The 20,341-nt window shown below is 42.3% G+C and overlaps 1 protein-coding gene across 2 annotated transcripts in view; it reads left to right on the forward strand.

The window, feature by feature from the left end:
- Positions 1-20,341, forward strand: part of SCAF8 (SR-related CTD associated factor 8) — a 162,150-nt gene that overhangs the window by 134,306 nt on the left and 7,503 nt on the right. The window contains exon 21 of one of the 2 annotated variants that reach the window (XR_013332982.1): positions 7,791-7,986. The exons of the other annotated variant lie outside the window; for it this stretch is intronic. The gene's annotated coding sequence lies outside the window, so the exon portion shown is untranslated. The remainder of the gene's footprint in view (positions 1-7,790; positions 7,987-20,341) is intronic. 2 annotated transcript variants of the gene reach the window in all.

A 20,341-nucleotide genomic window follows, 5' to 3' on the forward strand; every position in this document is an offset into this window, starting at 1 on the left:
TGCATTCAGTATCTTTTTTTTTTTAATGTCTTTTGTTTTATTTTGATAGAGACAGAGAGCTAGCGGGAAAGGGGCATAGAGAGAGGCAGACACAGAATCTGAAGCAGGCTCCAGGCTCCCAGCTGTCCACACAGAGCCTGACACACGGCTCAAACCCACGGACTGTGAGATCATGACCTGAGCCGAAGTCGGATGCTTAACCAACTGAGCCACACAGGCACCCCACATTCAGTATCTTTTAAATAAGGAATAAAGTGAATGAACGACGACCAGACAGTCCCGGTTTTAAGTATCCTTCAGTAACATTTTGGACTAAGGGGCATAGGAAATACTCACATGCAATTCAGTACAATCAATACTCCAGTATAAACTGGTACTATAACCACTTATACATTTGAATTCGCTAAATTTTGAAACCTAGTTAAGATAGATATTTGATATCATTTTCACAGAACCCATTTATATGTGGGTTCTCAAGTAGAATTAAGTAATAATAAATCATTCAAGACTGAAATGCTCAGAAGAGAGATTTTGCAAATTAATGGTAGTAGGGCAAGTGTGGGAATTCCTCCTCATGCATATGTCAGTAATGATCATGCATATGGCTATTGATACCCATGAGCCAATTTTTAGATATCACTAGTATGCAACTTTTTATCTCCGGTGCTTAGCAAAATGCCAGACCATGCCTGGTTCTCAGTAAATATTTGTTGAATGAAAATTAAATGTCCTGGTTGAATTGTGTCCATATTTATTATCTTTAATAGAGAAATAAAAAGATCTTTTCTTCATTTCATTTTACATGCTCCCCTTATTATTAAGGAATGTGGGAACAGAAAATTTGAGTTTCTAAAATATTTCAGTGAACAAAAATAACATTTTAGAAATATTAATAAAATCATTTATAAGAGGCTTTTTCTCAAAAAGCACATAAATCTACCTACCTCTTCATACATGGACACCTATAAAAATGAGAAAATAATGCAAGAGATCCTGATAAAATAGACCTATGAAGATATCATGCATTAATTTTTTTATTCATAATAAATATACGTATATTTTTATCAGCATCTTTTACATCATTTACCTGTTTTTTCCCCAATCCTCTGATATTCCAAAACAAGTATGACAGAATCTCTAGGTAGTTTTTTTTTATATGATATAATGATAAATATTGTCCCCAGAAGTCAGAACTTCCTATCATTAAAAATTTGCTCTTAAATACAGGAGTTATAGAGTAGCATTCACCCTGTATTCAAACTTCCCTTGAGGTGTTATTACTGAATAGCATAGCAGTTAACATCTCTGTTCTGGGGCACATACGTAAGTTCCCTCCTATGCCCAGTGACACAACAATAGAACTTTGTTCACCCAAATAAATATTAGATACAAATTACCCAGCAAAGTCATACATTATATCCCACTTGTTTCACTATATTTTTCCAGTAGGAGAAATCTCACTTTTATAATTGAAGTCAGTGAGGAATAACGATAAAAACTTGAGGTGTAATGGGTTTTGCTAGGATTTATTCCCTCAGGGAAGAGTCCTGCCTATAGAGCAATGTGACGGACCTGAAGAATAAACCCATTGAGTAGAGTATGAAAAAAAGGAAGCATTTTGGAAAATGTGTTGCTACTCAAAAGTTTTATATAGTAACTAACAATGTTGAGTCCACTTCCCCTGACTTTTTAATCTTCCTGTTAATTTAACTACAATGAGGGTACTATTCAGGGAACGTTTTGCCTCAAAGGGTCTGGCTCAGGAATCTTGCCTGGTTACTGAGAGAAGTATAAAGTTTTACTGGGGGAGGAGGGAATCTTGTCATTTAATTCTCTAAAAACTATTTTATGCCTCCAATGCAAAGTGTTTTACTTTATTTTTTTAAATATTTATTTATTTTGAGAGACAGCAAGAGAGAGAGAGAGTACATGAGCAGGGGAGAAGCAGAGAGAGAGAGCGAGAGAGAGAGAAAATCCCAAGCAGGCTCTACACTGTCAGTGCAGAGCCCAACACGGGGCTCAGTCTCACGAACCATGAGATCGTGACCTGAGCCGAAATCAATAGTCGACTGCTTAACTGCCTGAGCCACCCAGGCGCCCCTCTTTTATTTTTAATCAATCTTGTAGTGTACCTTTAGCACTGCTGGTCTTGCTACCTTTAGCATTTATGCCTCTGGTTTAATAATCTGAAATAGAAGAGGGGTGCTGTGCCCTTGTCCCATTTAACTTATCCTCAAAATGGCACCAATCTTCTTTGTCTCGGTCCAGGATATGTAGTCAGAACTCATTCTGCCTAAACTGAGATTCTTTATCACCCTACTCAAAATGAGCATGACCGTATGTCTCCATTCACCCCGGAGACCCCCAGTTTATATCTGTTGTGTGATTACTAATAGTGCTTCTTTTCAATCTTGAAATGTCTTTCTGTGGGCAAGAAATTATATGTCCTCATACTTCTACCTGTGAAATCAGATGGATGAAATGTCACAGTCACAAGTCATAGAACAACACATGAAATTCGGATGACTTAGGAAGGAGAATGGAGGTTGTCAGAATTTGGCAGGTTAATCTACCAGCTGTGAAAGGGAAGGCAGAAATAGTAACTTGCTGGTGTATTTGAGGAAGATTGATGACAGAGTGCTGCTGCCCTGGAATGGCTTTTAGCCTTGAGTTAGACATTTATCTCAACAAATTTTTATTGACTGCCAAGCAGATGCCTGGTGTCATGGGGAGCAATGGTGATGCAGCAGTGAGCGTGAGAGACCTGGCCCGTCCTCAGAGAGCTGGCAGGCACTATCCAGTCTGGCTCTCTGTCCAACCCACATTAATAGGTCAGTGTAAAACTTTACTTTGTAAACCAAAGGCGCTGGCATATGTTCAGACTATGTGAATATGTGCAGACCATGAGAGTATGTTCATAGTCTGCACATATTCTCTCTAATCTCATAGTCTCATGTTGCTACTTTATTGGATCATAAATTCAGTGTAGTATTTCAATGTGAGAAACTACTTGTAAGAACTTATGCCCCCACTAAGTCAGTTATGCACCTGGAGTGCCCAGTACCTGCCGTACTAGAATTATAGCACTTCCTGCCTAGAGATGTCTGAATGTCCATTGTGATAAACACCTGACAACAAAACAAACTAATCATTTAGTTCCAAAACCACTCAAATAGTCCAGTACTTATAAGAAATCCTGACTAGGGCACCTGGGTGGCTCAGTCAGTTGAGTGTCCAACTTCAGCTCTGGTCACAATCTCGCAATTCATGGGTTCCAGCCCTGCGTTGGGCTCCAAGCTGACAGCTCAGAACCTGGAGCCTGCTTTGGATTCTGTGTCTCCCTCCCTCTCTGCCTCTCCCCTGTTCACACACTCTCTCTCTCCAAAATAAATAAACATTAAAAAATTAATTTAAAAAAAAAGACATCCTTACTGATTGAAAATTACTTATCCACGATCTCCCATTGTTCTGAAACACAGCCAGTAAAAACCAGGAAGTGGGTATCAGAGGCTCTGAAGCAGCCAGAACAGTTGCGACAACGTCTGTTTTGAAGGAACACATAGGATCAGGAGGGCTAGGCCAAGTACGACTGGTGTGGGCAGGCCAGGTCATGGCCAGGACAGTTGGTCAAGGTGGATGCAGTCAAGCAAGTGGGTTCAGGGTCTTGTTGTTAGAGGGCATCAAGCCATCGGAGAGTGGGTGAGAGAATGTATGTGTTCAAAGTCAGCTTGAAGGACAGGGACAAGGGTCCAGCTTCTTCCTCGTCCACGTGAATGCAGGCAGGTCTCTCATGAAGCCCATGTATGCGCCATAGAATGAGTTCAGGTTCATATCTGACTCTAAGATTCTTGATCATCTGGTTTTCTAGTCCTCAGTTATTGCAGAGATAAAGCTGATAGGCTGTCCTGGTAGAGCACAAAATGTCCACTATTTAGTCCAACAACGAGGCTAGGATCTAGTGTGTAGAGGAGGCAGCAGCAAGCAGTAACTGCTAGTAGCGTTCCCTTGTGAGGTAAGACAGACGTCTCTTAATGAAGAGCAAAACCCAGGCTAAGGCCTTGCATATGCCGCTGAGTTGGATTTACGTTCCATGTGCAAATTTGTAGTCCTGAAAAATTATCTTATGTGGAATATCCCATTTCTCAATATTGTAGACAACTGAGATTTAATGTTTATTGTAGACAAGAAGTCATCTGTTTTCTTTCCAAGTTAGTTCACACAACCAGAAATCCATATTTAACTCTGAAGCCTGTTTTTCTTTCTTTCTTTTTTTTTCTGGTTGATTTTCAAGGGACCAACTTTTTAATTTTAGGTGTAAGGGGGATGTTGGCTGTGGCCTTGACTTTTTCTTCCATGTGTAGAACATTGAGTACCATTATTTTTTCCTCTCAACACCAAATAATGGCTTTCTGAATGTCCACTGCTTAATTGTCTTTTCCACTTGAAAACACTTTGAAGTTCTTCCAGTATAATTAAGAAAGTTTATTTTTGTTGAATAAAAACAGTAGCAACTCTGTTTTACTTGAAACTAAGTGCGAAGATGGTGTCACGTAAAGCAGGAGGCATTAGGTCCTGTTAAAAGCACATGAGCGTTTGAGGTTGATCTCATTCAAATCCAGAGTCTCCCCACAGAACAGCATTGAGATGGCAGGAAAGACACTTGAATTGTCTGTGCCCAGATTCCCTCATGTGAATCAGGGATTCCACTAATCGTGCCTTCCTCAGAGAGCCATTTGGGGATTGCATGAAATCATATATTTGTAGTTTCCGTACAGTGCCTTGTATGTACTTGAGTATCCATGACTATTATTTCAATCAGATTTTTTTTTTCAAAAGTTCCTACATGCTATAGACTTAGATCTCTAAATAACCTTTTAGGAGCCACTTTTTCTCCCTGTTCACATGTGTCTGCCTGAATCCACCGCATTGCCAAGCCACAAGCTGGTGCTGATTTGAGGGAGGACAGGAGGTAGAGAATCAATCTGATGCCCTTGGGCATGAGGGATCTGGCCCTTAGGGAAAAGCCATGGAATATTCAAGAGAGATCAATGGATGACTGGGACAGGACAGGTACATTCCACATTACCTGTTAAAGGAAAGGAGCTTAGTTTTTACTTTGAAAGATGAAAAAATACCATAGCAAACTTTAATTTTCCCTAAAAGATCACTTCTGACCTTCAGCAACCCTGGCTGGAAGCAATCACTTTTTTTCCTCCTTAGTCTTACACTGCTCTAGACTGCAGTTCTTTGGGTGGATATTTCATTTTTCATTTTATGCCAGCCTTATAGCTTCTTTGATTCTGTTCTATGTATTCCTATCTGAGGAGCAAGCAGAAGGCATCTTGTGTGTATTGGATTTGATGGTTCTTCAAGAATCTAAGTGGGAAATGGATGTGGGTCGCATTCTGACTTGTTTCCAAAGTTCTGCGGGCTCTTAAGACCCTGTCAACTCTCCAGCACAGCTGACCAGCACCCCCTTAGCGGGGAGAACACTTGGCAGCAAGCAGTTCATGAAAGACACCTTTTTGGAACACCCTGAACATTCCTTATACTCCCCAAGGAAATCTTACTTAAAATTACCACTCTTTATTATACGTAACTAAAAATATTTATCACATATTGTGGTAAGGGCGCAATTGGGTTAAATATTTACATATATGTTAAAACTTAGTGATGGCTGTATTTATGAGGTGTGAGGGAGCAGTAAGTAAATGTACTGCACCCTTTACTGGAAGAACCACTTGACTGTGGAAAGGAAACAGTGTAGGATTGTACGTGTTTGTGTTTGGGGTGGGAGATTTTCTCTTTTCTTTTCTTTCCTTTTCCTTCTTTGCTTTCTTCTTCTTCTTCTTTTTTTTTTTTTTTTAATGATGTTGCGCCTTCCTTGTAGAATGCACAGACAGGGCCCAGAGGAGCAGAGAGCGAGCTTGGAGATAATGAGAGGGCAGAACGAAGGGCCGGTGATGGTGGCTGAGGCTAGGAAGACCGTACTGTGCTGGCCCACAGGCTTAGTAACTCCCAGGACCCCAGGTGACGGGGTGGGGGGCTGGCCAAGAGTACATGTGTAGATGGGGTGGGCATCGGGAGGGCTCACTGGTAGAGCATAAGCACACAGTACAAAAAAGCCTGGATGGTAGGGGCTTGAAGGATGAGTGGGGCATAGGCTGTGGATTTGTTTAATATCAGCTGACAGTCTTCTCTTTGTATTCTTCTGGAGGGGATTAGCCATTCAGGGGAGGGAAGGAGGGTGGTGAGTTGTCTGTGGGAATTCTTATTATTCTCTCTGCCTGCTTTCCAAATAATAGTATTTTACTCTGATCACCCTAGTTTGGGGCAAGGAGGTAATGTATAATTTTCACTGAGTTTCCTAACAACCGTAGGTGGGAAGTGACATTCTTCTATAACAAATGTCACACCGAAGGTCCGGACTTTTCACAGGTAGCTGGGGTAGAGTGGAAAGACCATTGGAATATTGGGGTTCAGGGCTGGGCTCTGACACCTGCCTTACAGCATTATCACACCTGAGCCCACTTCTCATTCACAAAACTGCCTCAACACGTGTCTTCCCAAAATGCGAGTATATAAAATGCGCAGAGATCTTGTTCTAGAGACAGTCCTGGCATATGCTCTATAAATGTTACATTGGCTATGTCACCTGTCATCATCACCAAGGTTTTAAATATTTGGTTTATTTTCAGAGAGAGAGAAAGAGAGCAGGGAAAGGGCAGCGAGAGAGGAAGAAAGAGAATCCCAAGTAGGCTCCGTGCAGACCATGGATCATGACCTGAGCTGAAATCAAGAGCCACCCAGGCACTCCATCCCAGAGTATTCTAAATGTTAAGGGCTTAGTAGGAAATGATTTATTCAGCAAATAGTGCATACCTGCCGCATAGTCCAGACACTCCAGTAGACACTAGATCTGCAGCAATGGCCAAAAAACGAAATTGACCTAGTATTCATTCTGTACTGGTGTGGATGGTGTTACACAACAACTTTTATAACAAAATGATTTACAGTTTTTAACTGCACATATATGTACTGTACGTATACATTTGGCTTCACACAGTAGAAGTTAAACACTCTCACAGCTGTAAAACATCTGACTGTAGGCTCTCCTGGAGACCAAATGACCAGTTACCTACAATGTCTCCCCATCCAATTCTCCCCTGAACCTACTTGCTGTCCCTGGTGTTCTGTGTGGGGCCTGCCTGGACCAGCATGTTCAAAAGCCTCCTGTTTTTTCTTTCCAAAAGGTTGATGTACACACTATGTGCCCCATTTCCTCTTTATCTCTCTGCTTGTACTTGTGCTAATTCTAGTGCTAACAGCCTTTAGCTTAGACACACATTCTCTTCATCTGCTGCTTGTTCTCTGTTTCCCATCCAAGGAAAGTAAGAATGTCGTGTCCTCCCTCCTAAGCGTTTCCCCCAAATAATTTTCCGGTGCCTGTGCCCGACAGGTTTTATCACAATGGTTTTATCATCGATAGGGATTGGATAAGAGATTAGCCCCATATCCATACAGCTTATAGGCTCATAGAGCTGCCAGTTTATAAGCCAGAAGGTATAGGACAAGATAGAAAGTAAATGCCAGAGCATGAGACCTTTTCTACTGTTTTTTTTTTTTCAGTTTTCAAATGGAAAAAAAAAACTCTTGAGTATAGATTTTCACATTTTCTGCATTATCATTTGAAATAGTACAGAAAAAGGAAAAGTTGTTAACTATTAAGAATGAGCACATATTGGTAATCAGTTTGGCTTTAGGTCTTGTTTTATTTGTTCACCCAACAGATAATTGAGTGGCCAGGCACTGTGTTGGGTGCTAGAGAAATTAAATGCCGTCCTCCATTTAGAAGCTCCGAGCGTAATAGTAACAGAAGGCAGGAAAGCACGGAAACCAAATATGTACCCAGTGTGTTGCATGTGGCTCCATGGGATCCAGGTCTGGCGGCTAAGAGGAAGGCATCCGAAAGGCTTCATAAGGAAGGTTAGTCTCCTGTTTTTTGAAGATGGTAGGGGGTGTGATTTTGCAGAAAGAAGGCTGTGGTGGGGGGCATGGGGAAAAAGCCTCAGAAAACCAAATGAACCTCTTTGGGACTGTGAATGCTTGTGAAGTCTGCGAAGGGAACACACACACAAACACACACGGGAAATTGTATAATTTGAGAAAGGAATGATGTAAATATAATGTGATGGTGGTTCTAAATGTTTTTTCGACTTTGTCCACTAGGTTAGGAAAGATTAAAGGCAGGTCACCTGTTAAAGCGTCCAAGTGAAACTTTTTTAGGAAATCGAAACATGTTTTCAAGACGTACTGCTTATTAACCCTGGATGTGAAAGATTTAGAAAAGGCAAAAACTACAGTGTTGCTTCATATAACTGAATCCCAGGAAATCTTGGCTCTGGTCCTGAAAATCTTGAAATAAAATGTTTTCTGGAACATTAATTGGAAGACAGCTTGCTATCACCAAATTGTTAGTCTGCGGTAGAAACCCAAAACTGCTAACAGATGCCTCCTGCAGATTTTTAAAATATGGAATTATTTCAGCCAGCTACCAAACTATTGATCTTTATAATTTTTTAAACGATGAAATATGCATATAAATCTACATAACTGTTCAACTGAGAAACAGTGCTCCTCTTTGTGCTGTTTATCAGAGATGTCTGATTTCCAAACTGAGATTTGCTCTGATTAGAATTTAGCTATTTAAATTAACTCAGGAGTTTATCTAAAAACAGTTTACATTAAGTTTAAAAAAAAAAAAGAGTTTAAATTTTAGTCCTCGGCTTCCTTAGTCCTTAGCTATGTAACTTTGGACAGGTTCCTTAACATCCCCAACAAATGCCCAAATTCCTTAAGACCATGCTTCTAATTTGAGTATTTGAGATTTGCACAATGCACATAATAATCTACAAATATTGTTGAAATATTTAGGAAAACTCCCCAATTATCACATTTGTTAGTTAATGAATTTACTAGGGCATATGGGAGACGGCCCACTCTATGCCCATCAACAGGAATCATATTTGCTCCCATGTAGGAGTTAAATAGGGTGAGGGAGGTAAACAGAAGGCCTTTAGTTAGACTCCACTCCTGGACAGAGCTGCCAGTCGATTCAAAACGGGAGCACAGGGGGGAGACATTAGCCTTTACTCCCTGGTGGTGGAGAGAATGGAGACCCACGTGAATACAAACCTGCCACACACCCCTACCCAATCCAGCTGACCAGGGGCCTCTTTAAAACAATAAACAAATGTATCTTTCTCCTATTTTTATAATAAAGTGCGAGTCATGGAGCCCCTTAACTTTGCAAAACTTCCCTTTTGTAATTTTTTAAAAACTTTTGCTAAATATTAAGGAGTATCCATCCCATTCTATAGATAAAATTATGTCTCAGAATATGTGGGTTCTATTTTTATTATTATTTCTATTTTAAAAATCATGCAAGTAATGCATACTGTGGGAAAAAATATAAGGTAGAGGTAAGTATGGGAAAAGTAAAATCACCTAGTCCTAAATCTGGGCTTTTTTTTTTTTTTTAGAGAGAGATTTAGCATGCAAGTGGACGAGAGGGGCAGAGGGAGAGAGAGAAACCCAAGCAGGCTCCACACTCAGCACGCATCCTTGGGATCACAACCTGAGCTGAAATCAATAGTCGGACATGCAACTGACTGAGCCACCCAGGCGCCCAAGGCATATTTTTTTATCCCTAAAAATATAGATTTTTATTTTCTGTATAGAATCTATGAATATATAGAGCAAGACATTGCAAAAAGGTTTTCACTGATATTTCACTGAAACTGACATAACCTTATGTCAACTATACCTTTAAAATATATATATATAGAGAGAGAGATCAAATAAAAATGCAGGAGTACCTGGGTGGCTCAGTCTATTAAGTGTCCAGCTCTTGATTTTGGCTCAGGTCATGATCTCACGGTTCATAAGATCTAGCCCTGCGTCAGGCTCCACGCTGACAGTGTGGAGCCTGCTTGGGATTGTCTCTCTCCTCTCTCTCTACCCTTTCACTCACTTGTGCCCTCTCTCTAAATAAATATTTAATAAAATAAAAATAAAGGATGCAATTGGAAAAAAAGAATGAAATAGTATGTATAAACATTGGAAAAGCTGTAATTAAATCATCCTCTTAAAAAAACAAAAGGAAAAGAAAAACTTTTTAGAGAGTGTAAGACCATGGAGGGTAGAGGAAACATCTGAGTCCTGGTGTCACCCAGAGCTGTGCTTTTCCTGATTTGCCACTCGCCCACCAGGTTGCTTTGGGCCACAAGCTTAATCTGTCTGCATCTCTCTGCAAAAATGGGGACAAACGATGCCTGTTTGCCTTGGGCGCTGATGGGAATCTATGGTAAAGTCACCCTGTAAAGTAAGCACGTAGCTTTCACCATTATAAGTATGTGGGCCTGCATAATACTGGCATCGAGCGCAAGTGGCTGACCTACTGCTTGAACTATGATAGTTTTGGGGAGACAGATTTCAAAGGGCTCAGAGATAAATTCAGGGGGTAGAGGTTCAAAAAGGGAAGCTGGCTCAAGAAGGCTAATAAACTCAATAACATAATCCTGCTAAGATATGCAAAGTGACAGCTAGTCCTGATGAAGAAGGTCTTTGTGCAAAGGACAGTTCTGGGGAAGATGCACGGTCCAAGGTGATCACGAGAGAGAAGGGCAGCACTGTGGGAAGCCAGCCAGGAGGCTACAGGTTGGTTTGAGATGCAGCTTATGCGAAATACTGAAGACAGCACCAGTGCCTTGTACGTGTCGCTCAGAGTGAACACAGTGAGGAACCCAGAGCCCCACTGCCTGGGGCATGGGGAGTTACATTAACAGACAGCAAACACTCTACCCCAGAGGGAAAAGTCTTAGGAAGGTCAGAGGACAACGAGAAGACCCCAGTTATTCTCACAGTGGCCCTGGCCTTGAAAAATTACATCGCTGCAAACAAGAATTTATAGGTTGACCTCAAAATTGCTGCAAAATCCAGAAATTGTGGGAAGCAGGAAAGGCTTCCTGTGCTTGAAATTTGCAAGGCAAACGTTTTGATTTTCAAGCGTAGAAAAAGGTAGTTTCCTGGAACTACAGGCCACTGGACTTGTCTTCGTTCCCAGTGTGATGCTGAAAAGAATTAATTAAAAGGGTTGTCAGCTGTTAAAAAGGGATTCTGTGTCCCAAGGAGCTGGCATAGGTTCGCTAAGAGTAATTCCTGCCAGAAGTAAGAGTGTGGCTTTTAAACAGGGTAGTTTGATGGAGCCATGAAAATTGTGGTAGATGCTCTGTGTCAGGATGTGAGGAAGCCCTCTGAGAAGGTTGCTAAAAATCTATTTACGGAAAGGATGGAGGGTCGGGCCTGGATGGCAGTGCAGCTCACTGGCTCGGCCCCCTCCCAGCTCAAGGGACTGTCACCCCTACAGGTGGGACCGTAAGGGTGGTCCTCGATCGCATAGTAGAGCACGGGGCGACCCTCTCTCCCCGCCATTGCCTGGCAGTGTGGAGCAGGGATGAAGCCACAGGGAGAGTCACAGGGGAGAAAGCAAACACAAATGAATAATAAAAAAGAAGCACCAAGATGAAATGAGGGGCAAGGGACAAGGACAGAAAACTCACTCGTCGCAAGTGTGATGAGATAAAGTAATGCTGCTTAAGAGTAACCCGCGAGGGGACGCCTGATGGGCTCGGCCAGTGGAGCATACAAGTCATGATTTCGAGGTTGTGAGTTCGACCCCCATGTTGGGTATAGAGATTACTAAAAAAATAAATAAATAAAACTTAAAAAAAAAAAACAAGTTGTGTGTGAGGAGGAGGCAGAGGCAGAGGCAGACTCACACGGCTGTCAGACACCAGGGAGAAAGCTCTGATGCCTGCGGCAGCAAGATGCGATTCTCGCCCACGTGGGTGAACATCCTTGACCATGCTGACCTGCTTCACGCAGATCAGTCCACATCTGAAGTTTTAAATTCAGTTCCAGTTTCCAAAGATTAAGGGAAATGTTTTGGATGTGTCCATAAGAGAATGATCCAGATTTGGGGTGGGGTGGGGAGTCTGTATAAGTCAGACAAGATTTAATATACTCACCTTGGAGAGTATCTGAAGGGTTTTATGACCACTGGCTTAAAACAAGTATACTTGAAAGATTGGACTTCTTTGTGACACCAGAGGGCATGGATTCAGGCTTCCTGGCCCTCGGAGGTGTCCCAGAAGAAATGGAAGCCTCAGGAGAGAGGCCCAGCCCCTGGAGAGGCTGCCTGGTCATAGGCCACTCTCAGGGATGAGACAACTCAGGGATCCAAGTAGGCGTCGGTCTGATGACGTGTAAGCCCCTTTGGACTTGAGATTCTGTGGTTCTGACTGTCTTCTATACTTCTTTGTGGTTGTGGTTACTCAAAGCATCAGGTGAAAATTCTGAGTTGTTGCTGTAGAAGATGTTGCTTTTTGAGATGGTATCCTTCTTTTTAAGATGTGTGATTCAAAATTAATATGTTTAGGGACGCCAGGGTGGCTCAGTTGGTTAAGCGTCTGACTTCAGCTCAGGTCTTGATCTCACAGTTTGTGAGTTTGAGCACCCACTTTGGGATCTGTGCTGACAGCTCAGAGCCTGCTTCGGATTCTGTGTCTCCCTCTCTCTCTGCTTCCCCCACTCTCACTCTGTCTCTCTTTTTCTCTCAAAAAAAAAAATAAATAAATAAACATTAAAAAAACTAAAAAGTTTGGGTTATCTTGTAGGAAAAAGACATCAGTTTCAACCTGGTTCGTTCCCTGACATTGATCATTACCCTTCGGGGAGAACCTGATTGAAATGAAAGGTAGAGGCAGGTGAAATGAAGCTGCAGAGCCTAGTTTGCGTATCAACCCTTCTGGATGCCATAGAGCAGTGCACATTCCTGCACATCCAAGTGAGCTGTGGATTTCTACTTAATTCTTAAAACAAAAAACAAAAAACAGAAACAAAACCTCTCAGACAGGTAGATTGTTAAGGAGAGATGTTTATTATTTTTATATACCTTTATATCCTAAAAAAAAAGTATTTATTGTGGTAGACATAAAAGGAAGTCCTTCCTTAGAACTTTGAGTGCTAAGTCAAAGGCACCGTGCCATTAACCATAACTGATGAATGATGGCAAGGTTCCTGGTTCCAGTCAGTGATGCTGTGACCGCAACCTAAGATCAGATATTTGTCCTTGTCCATTTGAACAGAAGAGACTCGGGAGCCACGGGAACTTTGTTTCCAGTGGGTTCCCACGCGGAGACAACAACCCGCGGGTGTCTGGGTGGTGGTGACGGGTTCCTAAGAGTCCTCGTGGATGCACCAGTAGGACACGAGGGAGCTGTTTTCCTGGTCGCAGGCGTACTTTCTAAATGCAGTGTGTGAACGGCGTCAACTGTTGGCCTCCTGAGGACGTCTTGTAGACGGTCAGTGCTCTCAAAGGAGCTGTCCACTCCCCTCCTGAGGACGCCGGTTGCCTGTGCTACAGGGTTCGCCTGAAGGCTCCTTGTTGTTGACGCTGAATGGCTCCCCCCGACCCCCGTGCTTTGCTTTGGGAATGTCAGGTGACCAGTCCTCTTCCGATTCCCCTCTCCTTTCTCTCAGTCTCCGTCTCTGTGCATGTCTCTCTGTCCCATACACACATACCCTCTCACATTTCCACACTCCTCAGACTCCCGCACATTCTGTCTGTCTGAATTTAGACAAAGCTTTGAAGAGCACCTTGCCTAAAGCAGTGCCCACCCCCCAGCCTCTGGGATCACCTTTCACCTACTCCGCTTGTATTTATACCAACCTTCTGTCCCTCTGCTTTAATTCTCTTTCTACCGGGACAAGGCCGTGCCTTTCTACCTCTTTGTCTCCAGCTCCTGGAATACCCAGGCACGTGGTAAGCTCACAATAATTATCCAGTGGAGAGAAGTGAGGGACCTTGCAAAGGATGCATTCTAATAGGAATAACTAATAAAGGATACACATCCTGAACAACATCTTCAGTTCTAGATTAACCATGTTGCTGTGGAGACGAACACAACCTATTATACTGGCTCAGTGTCCCTGAGGTACCCACACATTTGACCCCCTAATAGGGTGCTGAATAAAATACAGAACACCCAATTCAGTTACATTTCCGATACATAACAGGTAAATCTTAGTGTAAGTTATGTCCCATGCAATATTTGGGACATACTTATACTAAAAACTATTTCTTCAGTATTTTCACAGCCATATGGGCAACCCTGGTTCCCTGATTGATTTGCCAGATTTCAGGATGTTTCAGTGTCCTTTACAGTTTTCCAAAAAGAAATCAGCTCTAATGTCAGCCTTGCCCTCAACATGTGACTCCACTGATGAGCGCCATGGTGCCCTCAGAACCTTTGTTCAACTGAAATGCATATGATGAACAACGTTTACACCAGAAACCCCCTTAACTCCTCCTCCATTTCTCCCACTCAAGAAAACACTGAATATAAGTGATAGTGACTGTGATAGGGATAACCTGGAATCCTTTCAGCTTCTTATTTAAAAGAAATAATTTGCAGATTTGTACTTGATTATTGTCACTAAACCCAAGAAATTATTTGAGACCCCCCCCTCTCAGCTAACTGCAGATTGCCCCTGCGATTGAGGGTGAGGAGCTAGAATTTAGTGGCAAAAGATGAGGATTGTGGATTTTACTTGCTTTACAGATGTGCTGCTTTCTTTGCAAGAGAAAAAGCATCTCAGACCCAAGAGGACCTTTCTAAAGAGACAGAGATAGCGGAGCAACAGGCTTACCTCATTACTAGAAACACACCCCCAGCGTGGATACTGTTAATAGTCGGTCGACAGTGTCACTTTTACATGTAACAAAACAAAATTGGAGTCCACCCATCTTGATGCATAGTTGTAACTAAAAGCTTTCTGAGGAATACAAAGGACTATATGTGTGAGCAATGAGTAGAGGCACATCTCGGAGATATTGTCAGTGTGGCTGCAGGCCACCACGATAAAGCAAATACCATAATAATGTGAGTCAAAGTAAGTTTTTGTCTCAGTGCAATAAAAGTTATGTTTACACTACACTGTAGTGTACAAAGTATGCAAAATAGCATTATGCATTTTAAAAAACAGTGTATAGTTAATTTAAAAATACTCTAATGCTGGGGCACCTGGGTGGCTCAGTCGGTTGAGTGTCTAACTCTTGTTTTGGCTCAGGTCATGATTCCAGGGTCATGGGATCAAGCCCTGCTTTGTGCTCTGCACTGAGCATGGAGCCTGCTCCAAATTCTCTCTCTCCCCCTCTGCCCCCTCCCCAGTTCTCATGCATGCATGCTTGCATAAATAATGGATAATAAAATAAGGATAATAAAGGAAGAAGGAATAAGGATAATAAAAAAAATTAAAAATACTTTATTGCTGAAAAATGCTAACCATCATCTGAGCTTTCAGCAAGTTGTAATCATTGATCATAAGTCACAATAACAAATATAATAATAATGAAAACATTTGAAATATTGTGAGAATTATCACAATGTGACACAAAGACAGGGAGTGAGCAAATGCTGTTGGAAAATTTGCACCAATAGACTTGACTGACGCAGGGTTGCCACAAACCTTCAATTTGTGCAGAACATGGTATCTCTGAAGAGCAATAAAGTGAGGTTATGCCAGAATATCTTTTTTGATTCTATATCCACCACCAAATGTTTGGTTACTTAACTGTAAAAAAATTACCCAGGCAGTTTAAGAAATAGAAGAGATATGTCAGTGGACTAAGGCACAATTGGAATAAACCAAAAATAAAGAATATACCATATATCCAGAGATAATTTTTTAATACATTTTCTTAAGTAATCTCTATGCTCAACGTGGGGCTCAAACTCACGACCCCGAGATCGAGTCGTGTGCTCTACTGACTGAGTCAGTCAGGTGCCCCTTTACTGAGATAATTTTTAAATTATTACTTTGAAATACAATTGGGGATTGATATACATTTTTTAAACATTTATTTACTTTTGAGAGAGAGTGGGGGAAGGGCAGAGAGGGAGAGAGAGAATCCCAAGCAGGCTCTGCACTGCCAGTGAGAAGCCCAATGAGGGGTTCAAACTCATGAACCATGAGATCATGACCTGAGCTGAAATCCAGAGTTGGACGCCCAACCGAGTCACCCAGGTGTCTTGATATAAATTAAAAAAAAAAAAAAAAAAAAAAACCCTAACATAATACCACATCTATATTATAGCTTGGGTTTCATTTCTTTTTAGTAAATAAGAGATAAATGAGTAAACATACTATTTATTCAGCTCCTTTGCTGGTAGTCAAGTATCTGTTGTCAACACTTCTGACATCACTGATGAGTTAGTATAATGCAAACGGAAGAGTGACATTGAATGCCCATCTCACTGTCCCCCGGGTCCTCCTAGTTTAATTTATGAACTGCTGGTCGTGCGTTGTCTCCTTCCCTGCGTCATACTCCGTGCCCTGTTCCCCCGTTGCCTGTGGCGTGTTGGGGTGAGTCCAGCCACGACTATGTGAAACCTTGGACAGCTCCGCCAGCGTGGCACTCTAGTAAGCATCCTGGGAGATGTTCCAAAGGGACATACTTTCCTACAGAAAGTGAAAAGATGTGTAACTTGTCGTAATTCCAGAGGGAAAGAAAGCCAGACACTTTGACAACATTTTTGGCAACTAGATTCTCTGGAGATGATTTGCTCACATGCGCTTTGCTGGCAGCTTAAACCCAACAGTGGGTTCTCGATGCAGAAGAGCGCTTTGTCAGACCGGATTTATCTTGGAGCCTCGCAGAAGCTTCCTGTCACCCGGCCTGCACCAAGCTGGAGTCCTTGTTGGGGGATGAAATATAGTCCTCTGTTGAGAAGATATCACCAGAAAGAGGACAGACTGTGGGTTCAAATGTAGCCTCTAGGAGCTGGTGTTGAAATGAGGTTAATGACGGCTGCGGAAAGGTCAGGCCCTCATTTCCCTCCTTCATACTGCACTGATAAGTTTGCAATCCCTCTGTGGTCCCCTCGCCAGGATTTGCAAAGGCTTGTTAAGAAGCTCAAGCAGTCATTTAAGGAAAAGGATACATAGTTAAGGGCAAGGTTGTCCCAAGAGGCAGAAAAATCTTCTTTGAAACTGCCAGAGAGGACATAGGCTTTGACCTTGTTAAGTGGCAGGTGGTTGGAAAAGTAAGTAGCAGTTTCTTTTGAAGATACAAAAAGACAACGGAGGGGTGCCTGGCTGGCCCAGTCTGTACAGCATTCGACTCTTAACCTTGGGGTCATGAGTTCGAGCCCCGTGTTGGGCATAGAGATTACTTTAAAAAGATTGTTTAAAAAGTAACTGAATTGTGTCTCAAAATGGGTATCGTTTTCTTGTTGTGTGTAATACTTTATTATAGTTTACAGGCAGGGCTATGCTCAGCCTTTCCTGAGACCTGTGGGAATTTTGTTTTCTTAGTTCTCCTCTTTCCCAGACAAGCCACTTAGGCCAGGAATACCTGGCCCTGTCCTTGGCTTCAATCCACATTTACCCTGCTTCCTAGTCTTCAGTGTAGACCCTTTGGCCCATCCTTCTGCTGGACCCCAAGGAGTTTGCTCACCTTAACAGCTACCTTATCAATCCTACACAAATGATAAATGTACTAAAAACTAAGAGGCTTTTGTGTTGGCCTTTCTACCACTGTATATGTAATTGGGGGAAAAGAAGAAGAGACTTAAAAGAGAAATTAAGGGGCACCAGGGTGGCTCAGTCGGTTAAGCGTCCAACCTCAGCTCAGGTCATGATCTCGTGGTTGGTGAGTTTGAGCCCCGCATCAGGCTCAGTGCTGACAGCTCGGAGCCTGGAGCCTGCTTTGGATCCTGTGTCTCTGTCTCTCTCTGTCCCTCCCCTGCTTGCGCTCTGTCTCTCTCTTTCGAAAATAAATATTAAAATAATTTTTTTAAGAAATTATGTGCAGTCACCTTGTGTTCCTGACATTTTTAGAACACCTAACACTGAACAGAAGAGGTTATTTCCTCTCGAATTATTATTCGTAAAGTGGATCAAGTTTTTCTCCTAGTACACATTAAAATTTCAAGGAGGGATTCGATTTCCCAAAATGTGATGCTTAGCGTTAGGTGTCAGTCAAGAAAATCTCTGGGTTCATAAGCAGAGAGTTTCATTCTAGGGCATCTGCAGGAGTTCTTGTGTGGATCCAGGGGGAGGTTGCCTTTGTAGTGGCCCCTAATTTGGCCTGATTCATTGATGCTTCTTAAAATCGTTGTAGAACCAGTCTTTCCAAACAAAGGTTGTATATGTTGGATCAGTGGCTTTCAAGCTGTATCCCAGAGTCCGTGGGATCTTATAAGGTCTGGGCAACCTTGCTTCTACCCAAGCTGTTGGCATTCCTGTGTCTGACACGGTGGACTCTCACCGTTCGGACCTAGGAAAGTAATTATAGACTTCTGCTGGAGTCCCAGAGCATTCCTGGCCCTAATATGTATGATTTCAGCTCTCCCAGGCTGACTCAGGGCATGTGGTAATCTGTCATTTTGCTAAGGCACAGATGTGAATAACCTTCAGTGCAAGTAAGCAGGAATGTGTCACTCTGCTAGTGAGTCGGCCCAGTTGACTGCCACCATCAGAGTCTCCACCCAGCCTTTTTCTACTCATTATTGCCTACCTGTTTTAGGGGGAAATTATATACTAAAATGGGATTTGTAATCCGGGGGTCTGGTAATGTCTGAGAAGTGTCCCTCACTGATGTCTAAGGTCTTCTGACTCTGGGCAGCTGGATGGAATGGAGGTGCCATGGCCCACGGAGTCATGAGATGTGTCCTGGAATGTTCTGTGTCATCTCACCCCGTGAGCCTGTGAGGGAGTTCTGTGTGGGGTACAGATGCCGTACCCATCAGCTCTTAAGCACTGCAGATGAAGTGATTTTCTTATCCCAGATCCTGGTCAAGGCTTCTGAGAAAATGATCATAGAAAGCAGCCCATGTTTTTTTAAAAAGTCATATCCCATTCGATTTTCTCCTTTCATATTTGCCCACGACAGATATTCCCTGACACTGTGCTGTTTGTAGAAAAAGAGTATCTATTAGTGGCTCATTAATTTGGGTCATGTTTGGAGTTCGCCGTGAGCTTATTAAATAAGACACTGTGCCTTCCTGAAAACTATTATTCCATTCCAAAAAAGTAAAAAGGAATGCAGTTCAAGTCCAGTGTTTCTCCCTGACCTCAGAGTTATTACTCGGTGCACGGAGGGGGCCTTGGTTAAAGCCAGGCTGGTGGCTGTTGACTGTGGAGTAGCTGGTCCATGTCTCTCCCCACTACGATGTAGGTGTGAAGATGCCCCTCGCTGTTGCATTTGCCGCTACTGCATCCTGTTCATTCTGTGAGTGGGGAGCCATCTTGGTTATTTTATGTGCCCTTGAGAGAGACGGAAATGAAGGCAAATTCACGCAGTTCCCATAACTAACCAGACTGTGTGAGCCTCTTCACTAGTTCTGCCCTTCCAAGTGTACATGGAGCATAACAGTCTCTCTCTCTCTTTTTTCTTTTCATTTCACTCACTTAACCTTCTTGTGGGTCTTTTAAGCAGCAAATTCCTGATTTTAAATACTTCTTCTAGATAAGCAGATAAAGCATATACATATAAAGTCAAGAGCTGATGCAGACATAGCTGATACCTCCNGAAGTCCTGGCCACCTGGCCCTTCCCTCCAGCCCTGGGGCCTTGCTCCTTCAGGGCTCACTGTCCCCCAGGGCTGTGGGTGGATGATCCTGCCCTGAGAACCTCAGTGGTCAGCATTCCTGGGGTTGTAGTTAATGGCAGCCAAGAAAAGTGAGTGGCTTGTCATTTCCTTGACTAAAGTCATGTCAGTTCTTCGCCATGAATTCAGTTTGCAAATTTAGTTTCTGCAGCTATTAAAAAAAAAAAGAAAAAAGGAAAAAAGAAAAGCATCTGCTCAACTTGGTGGCCATATAGTCTCTCCAATTCAGTTGTGATGACAGCTGAGGACAGCAGATTGAATTTGCTTTAAGCAAACTGGATATATGAAAATTGAAATTTTTTTTAAAAAATGGATGATTGTTCACTTTTCAAAAAGGTTCCTTTGCCTTATGAAGATTAACAATAGGATTTCTTTAAACGCCAGTTTTTCCCCAGTACTCTAAAAGTGAAACTTAATGACTGCCCTGTTTCTAGAGTATACTTTATGCGTGAAACTGGCATGCCTCTAAAAAATAGTAGAAATCTTTAAAGTTAACTTTTAAAATTATTATAAATTTCTTCTCTGATGGGTTCAACTTTACTAAATAAATATGAACAATTTTTGCTCCAGCCTGGGAGAGAGGAAGAATACATCCCACAACTGACC

Source organism: Crocuta crocuta, unplaced genomic scaffold (genome assembly GCF_008692635.1).
Source record: "Crocuta crocuta isolate KB4526 unplaced genomic scaffold, BGI_CrCroc_1.0 scaffold11, whole genome shotgun sequence".
Lineage (NCBI taxonomy): Eukaryota > Metazoa > Chordata > Mammalia > Carnivora > Hyaenidae > Crocuta > Crocuta crocuta.